Source organism: Notolepis coatsorum, assembly GCF_963971535.1.
Source record: "Notolepis coatsorum genome assembly, chromosome: 10".
Taxonomy (NCBI): domain Eukaryota; kingdom Metazoa; phylum Chordata; class Actinopteri; order Aulopiformes; family Paralepididae; genus Notolepis; species Notolepis coatsorum.
The window spans coordinates 37,382,187-37,389,051 of NC_140174.1; the positions used below are offsets into that span (position 1 = coordinate 37,382,187).

At 42.8% G+C, this 6,865-nt stretch overlaps 1 protein-coding gene across 2 annotated transcripts in view; it reads right to left on the reverse strand.

Annotated features, from left to right (window-relative positions):
- pald1a (phosphatase domain containing paladin 1a) overlaps window positions 1-6,570 on the reverse strand; it is a 155,382-nt gene extending 148,812 nt beyond the window's left edge. The window contains exon 1 of one of the 2 annotated variants that reach the window (XM_084323837.1): window positions 6,430-6,570. The gene's annotated coding sequence lies outside the window, so the exon portion shown is untranslated. Of the gene's footprint in view, window positions 1-236; window positions 630-6,429 lie in introns of those variants that run through there. The other variant, XM_084323838.1, reaches the window with a different exon arrangement.
- Between the last annotated feature and the right edge of the window lie 295 nt (window positions 6,571-6,865).

Consider the following 6,865-nt stretch of genomic DNA (forward strand, 5'->3'; position numbering starts at 1 on the left):
CACCCTGACAATAATATCAGCCGCGGTGTCCTACGGTGTCAATCAGTGGCATGTGTACAGCACACACATGTACATGAGATAGCGTGTGTATCCTATATTATCCCGGCAGATCCCTCAGACTGATGACATGTTTTAGCAAAACCACAACCCCTTGGTGCACTCACTCCCGAAAAAGCATGACAAAACATGTGAGGGACCGCAGGGGTACATCTCAGTGTCCGTACAGTACAGCCTACCTGACACAAAGCTGTGCTGCACACCATCCAAGAGGCGCTCTTTTGAGGAACACAACAAGACAAATTGTTGGATTAAAAAAAAACAAGGGGAATAGCGACAACGATAGCTCTCTCCCCGGGCAGGCAGTGTCACACTGGTCTCAGTCAGACATCGTTCAGGTCCTCTCCCCGGTCGCTGTGGTCTGGTGAATCCGTCTCCATTAATTCCACCAGAGCAGGAAGCAGCAGCCTTGCATCATTAGCGTGTCCCTTATGAAGCGTAGAATGAGTCAATCAAAAGTGCCCTTCAGTGAGGACAGAGCGCAGGGCAGGCAGCTAACTCAGCGAGAGAGAGAGAGAGAGAGAGAGAGAGAGAAGGTGGGGGGGAGTCGCGACGAGCAAAGCACAGCTCCACATTTCAGGGATGGATCACAGCTCCACATTTCAGGGATGGATCGGTAACTGGCAGCATGTTCCTGAGTGTACCCTCTCTCTCTCTCTCTCTCTCTCTCTCTCTCTCTCTCTCTCTCTCTCTCGTCTTGTGTGTCTCTCTCTGTGTGTTTGTGCCGGTGAGTGTTTGTACGCACACACACTACGCATGAGGTGTGCAAGTGCCTCACTTTAGGTGTGTGTGTACTGTAACTGTGGTGTGTGGAGGTTGTGGAGGATGTGGAGGCGGACCCACGACAGCACTTACTCATCAATCAGTTCACCATCCAATCACTAGTAGAGAGGCTCCTGCTGGCAACATCATGCCTCCCACCCACTGTCCACACACACACCCACACACACACACACACATCCACACACACACCCACACACACACACACACAAGGCAGACAAGTCTCACAGACACAAGGGGCAAAGGCAATGAACTCCTACTACAATAAGCCAGTAGCCCACGCTGCGACGGTATGATGCACATCTAATGTAAACATATCAATGTCCCGGGGGGGTACGACTGTGAGTGGACTCGACAGGGAGATAACAAGAGCATGCGCGCAGGTGACATCGCGTAAGCCTAATTCACCATGATGTTCTAATTGCTTCATTCATTAGCAGTTAACGCTTGCCATGTTAAAAGGCAAATAGACTTACAGCTGGGCAAACACTTAGAATTAAGCTTGAGGTTTATCTGCAAAAAGGCTGTGTGTTCTTTTTTCTTAGGCCTTTCTTTTGGCCCAGGACCCTAATAGACTGAGTTAAGTCTTTCAAATGTACTAGCAGTCTTTGTCACTTGGGGACCGAGTAAGCAAAAGGCCTACGACCCATTTTGGGTCCCGATCCATAGTTTAAGAAACATTGACATAGTCATGAATACCTCTGGGTTATGTTGAACTCCTTCTGTACAGGCTCATAAAGTGTGTTGACTATAGCAGAGTAAGCAGAAAGAAATACCACAACTATTGCATACCTACTGGCACTAACTGGCTAACAAAATACTGTTGATTTGTAACTCAACCATAAATGTACCCTCTCGCCTCCTACAAACAATAAAGATATAAGATATAACAGCCTACAAAAATACCAGTTATAACACTCCGAATGAGAAAAACAAGCACACAACGTCCCACTACATGGTATTCTTCAATCTTAAAAGGGGCACTTCACCAAAAACACAATGTTGATTCATTTTGCACATAATCTCACACACATCCAAAAGCTATTCGAATATGAGTATGAGTTTGAATATGGCCCACCAGCCACACCGTTCAGCGACACCGAATCCTTGTGTTGTGTTACAGCTGAATGAAATGATAAGGTAGCAGTCCCTATAAGACAAGGTATCTGCATTTTTCATATACATCATTTCGTGGGGCTGTGATTAACACAACACAAGGATTCAATGTCCCTGATGACCTCACTGGTGGCCATATTCAAACTCAACTTACTCTCAATAACTGTCAAACTAAATTAATGTGTGAAAAACTGTTTAGAGTTTGGGGGATGTGTGTGAGATTATGAGACAAATAAATCATTATTGTCTTTTGGTGAAGTGCCCCTTTAAACAAAGTGTCTTGAATGATAATATTTTAGGAAAGAAGATGTGTTTATTCAGCACTCTGTCACTAGATTGACAAATTTGACAAAGTAGCCTTGACAAAGTAGCATCCTATAAATATCTGGGCATATGGATTGATGAAAAGATGGCCTTTGATGTTCATATTGGGAACCTACTGAGAAAACTTAGACCTAAACTGGGCTTTTTCTTCCGGTTAAAGAAATGTTTCCCGTCTGAAGCCAGGAAGAGAATTGTGCAGAGTTCCTTTCTGCCTGTATTAGACTATGGCGATGTAATCTATATGCATGCTCCTTCCTCCCTGCTTAAAAAGCTGGATTCTGCGTACCATACTGCCATACGTTTTGTAACAGGTGCAGGCTCTCGCACCCACCACTGCACTTTGTATCAGTCATTAGGATGGTCCTCTCTGTACCAAAGAAGACAATCACACATGTTGATTTTTATCCTTAAGTCATTGCTAGGTAAGCTGCCCTTATATATCTCCAGACTTCTGTCCTTTTATACTTGCTTTTTTAATACCAGACGAGCAGCAAATGGGATGCTGTTAAATGTTCCTTTGATGCAGTCAGAGCTTGGTAAAGCTGCATTCTCCCACTATGCTCCCTTTTTATGGAATACGCTGCAAGTGAAACTTTGTCTACAGGCACTTCCTACTGTGAATGCTTTTAAAGGTATGCTACGATTAGCCCTTTATGAAACATGTAACTGTTTTACCTGATGCTATTGTTGATGTGATTATGCTCCTTGCCACTGCACAAATGACCCTCTGTATTTATATTTGAATTGTATGTTTTTTGTTTAATGCCCTGTTTTATGTTGAAACTTGTTGTGTGCTGTGTTGGTCAGGACTCCCTGGAAGAAGAGATCTTGTATCTCAATGGGACATTCCTGGATAAATAAAGGATAAATAAAATAAAATAAAATAAAATAAAATAAAAATAAATAGATAATGTCCCAATTAAGCTCTGCTGTGAGAGCGGTTTCTGTTTGCATGATATGAACATCAGCCTAAATCTACTGCTGCCACACCTGTTCCTTCCTTCCTGCAGTAAAGGAGGCCAAGACTTTGATGAGGCTCTTTGCAAACACCACACGTGAAACAATATCCTCTTGTAGCAGTGCAAGACTGATGGCATGCATGACACTATCAAATGAGCTAAATTTTGTTGTAACTATAATGTGGTTCTTTGGCAATCCTTTATTTTGAAGGATCCAAATATAGTAGGCTATCGGGAAATTAAGTGAAATATGTGAAATAAGAACTTCTTATCCTATTCTAGTTAGACATATGTAATTTATCTTTCTTCTTTTTATTATTATCATTAATTAAGAAGCTGTCCAAATGGGACACTGAAAAGATTTTTGACTTTTACATGCGAGCGCTGATTTCTCTCATTCTCTTGCAACATTTCTCAAAAGGAGATATTCTGTCACTAAGACACCAGCAGCTCCTTCACTTGATACCTACCGTACTATATAAGAAATGGCGATCAGAGCGAAGCAGAGGGGTGGGCGATGATATGGACAAAATATCGTATCACAATATTTCAACACAATTTCACGATTCACACATTTGTACCGCAAAATGTTTTCCACTTTGCTTCTCTGTGGCTATTTTTCAAGTTAGTGAACAGTACAAACCAACTGCCGACAATATAGTACACCATTGGCAAGTGTCTGTGCGTTCAGTAGAAAGCTATCCGGCTGCGAGCTAGCCTAGCTTAGCACAAATGAATGGAAGCGGATACGGATCAGCTAGCCTAGCTAAAGAATTCCGGAAGAGGTGTTTTTGGCCAACAGCTAGGTGAGCTGGTCCGTATCCAATTCCATTCATTCATCATGACTGTCCCTCGAAACCTTGTCATGATGTACCTGAACTCTTATCTTACACAAGATAAGATAGAAAATACATGGGAAACGTATATTCTCTCGCCATCTACGGTGACAACATTTTCCTCTCCTATACAGCGTCCCCCGAAACAAAGTGGAGATCTGAATGAACAAAAGTTATTAGGGTGCCCAAAGAGCCCGATTCTAACCCAACCATGGGGTACACAGCTATATTTTTGGGGATGTTACTGCAATGCACTGCTCGCTGGCCTCCCGGCCACTGCCACAGCCTCTTCAACTCATTCAGAACGCAGCGGCCCGCCTGATCTCAAACCTACCGAAGTCAGCCCATGTCACCCCACTTCTTAGGGACCTGCACTGGCTCCCCATTGCTGCACGAATCCGCTTCAAGGCCCTCGACCTAGCATACCGTGCGGCAAAGGGAACCGCTCCCGCCTACCTCCGGTCAATGGTCTCTAACTACACACCCTCAAGACCCCTACGCTCTGCATCTTCTGGCCGCCTCAGACCTACTCCTATCCAAGCTCCGGGAGGGTCATCAAAGAGAAGTCGCCTATTCTCAGTCCTTGCCCCACAATGGTGGAATGAACTACCCACCCCAGTTAGGACAGCCGAATCACGTCCAATCTTTCGCGTCGACTAAAGACGCACTTCTTCAACCATTATCTGAATTAAAAAAAAAAAAAAAAAAAAATCTAACCCTAACTAACCGTACTGTCATGCACTTGTCCTAATAAACTAACCTACACTGTAGCACTCAACACTTTGATGAACATTGTTGCTCAGCTGATAGAGTTGTGCCCTTCCTGATGGCTTGTCGTACAGAACTTGTAAGTCGCTTTGGATAAAAGCGTCAGCTAAATGACTAAATGTAAATGTAAATGTAATGTAAATGTTCAATATTTAATTCATCCAGCAATAGTATGACACCTGGTGGTACAAAATATCCACTGCACTTGAGAGTCCATGCATTTCAGTATCAGCAGTGGGACAGAAATGTATCTTCTTGATTACCCTAAAAAGCAGCAACAACAACAACAACAACAACAACAACAACAACAACAACAACAACAACGTTCCAAATACTCCAACTGCTACTTTTGGCTCCCTGGTAGATGTTTGACCTCCCACACAGGACACAGGTTTGAATCCAGGTTATTACACCTCAATCAGTCTCAATTTACTGCCACATCCGCCTTGCTACATGTTATGTAATCCAATTGCATGGAGGTTTGCACTTATTTGTATGTTTATATGTAGTAGTAATAATAATACATCTATTTTATATGGCGCTTTTCCAGGTGCTCAAAGACGCTTAATAGTATTATTATTAGTAGTAGTAGTAAGTAGTAATAGTAAGAGTAACGTGTGAAACACTGAGTTTCATTGTGTATTAAATATGCTCTCCAAATAGCATTTCACTTGACAAGGAAAGGTTGAAAGATGTTATGTGATGCAGATGGTTGTGGAGGCTACTATATGGGGAGCAGCTGGACAAACTGAATTAAAAGCAGTTACATCAAAGGGTATGAAGTCCCCTGGTAGTACTTACTGCATACAGGTTATGTTATGAAATGTGAAACAAACAAGTAAGATTACTTATGACTTTGCAAGTAGGGCCTAATCTATACAATGGCTGTTTTATTTGACACATATTCGGTGTATGTGAAAATGCCTATTTAAATACAAGGCGGTACAGGACAGTGAAAAGCCTGGCGCAGGTGTCTGTGTCTCGTGTTGAATTTGGTATGGTATACTACTATATTGTTATGTGTCTTGTAAGCCCATATGGGCTGGGCATACACCTGTATACACGAAAATTAAAAACATCAAATCAAATCAAATCAAATCAAATCAAATCACTATACTACTATGGTATACAAGAACTATAACATCCTCAAGTCCATCTTTCATGCCTTAACTCAGAGTGTTTACCTTGTTTGGAGAGATGAAGAAAAAGAAAACACATGGAAAGTGTGGGCCTTCGGTTAGACCACTACATCTATAAACATCTAAACCAGTACAACCTCAGTGATATTTGGGGGTTGGGAGTTGGGGGGCGGGGGTGAGGGGGGCTAGTGCCAACAAGCAATGCACATGACCCACCACCAAATAAACTACACACAAAATCCGCATCATTATTAAAAATCGTTGCTGTCCAAAAACACAATGTGCCGTTGCATCTATCAACACACTGGCGTGGGGGTAGTGGTGGCTTATTACACAAAGATAATCAAACGCACCGCAAATCAACTCGCACGGTAACTTTGACCGTGTGCCGATGCGTGCGTGCGTGGACACAAGAAACAACAACCCGTAAACTTATTATAGCCTACTCACCATTTCAGCACTCGCCAATCTTTCACTAGGAAAACAAAGATATTTCGAACGTTTGCTTGGCCGGTGGGTAGATAAGGTGCTGCGCTTTCTGCTTATTATTCCACGGCCAGTCCATCCATTTATTTTACTGCCCCTTCTTTCTCTGGAAATGTAGAAGGAAAGGATTCCACTATCTGAATAAAGGACGGACGGAGCATGCGCACTTCAAATCCCCCCCCCCCCCCCACAAGAGACGGCTCCGCTCACTGCGCCCCTCAATGTTTATTAACCCTAAATAAATGAATCGCTATAAATGTTACCATAACTACATATAGGGATTATCCTGTTAACTGATATGACAGTGTGATGACGGATCCCGTTAGGCTAATAGTCTACACCTCAACAACATAGCATGATAATAGCTAGGCATAATTTATGCCACACAATGTGTAGGGCC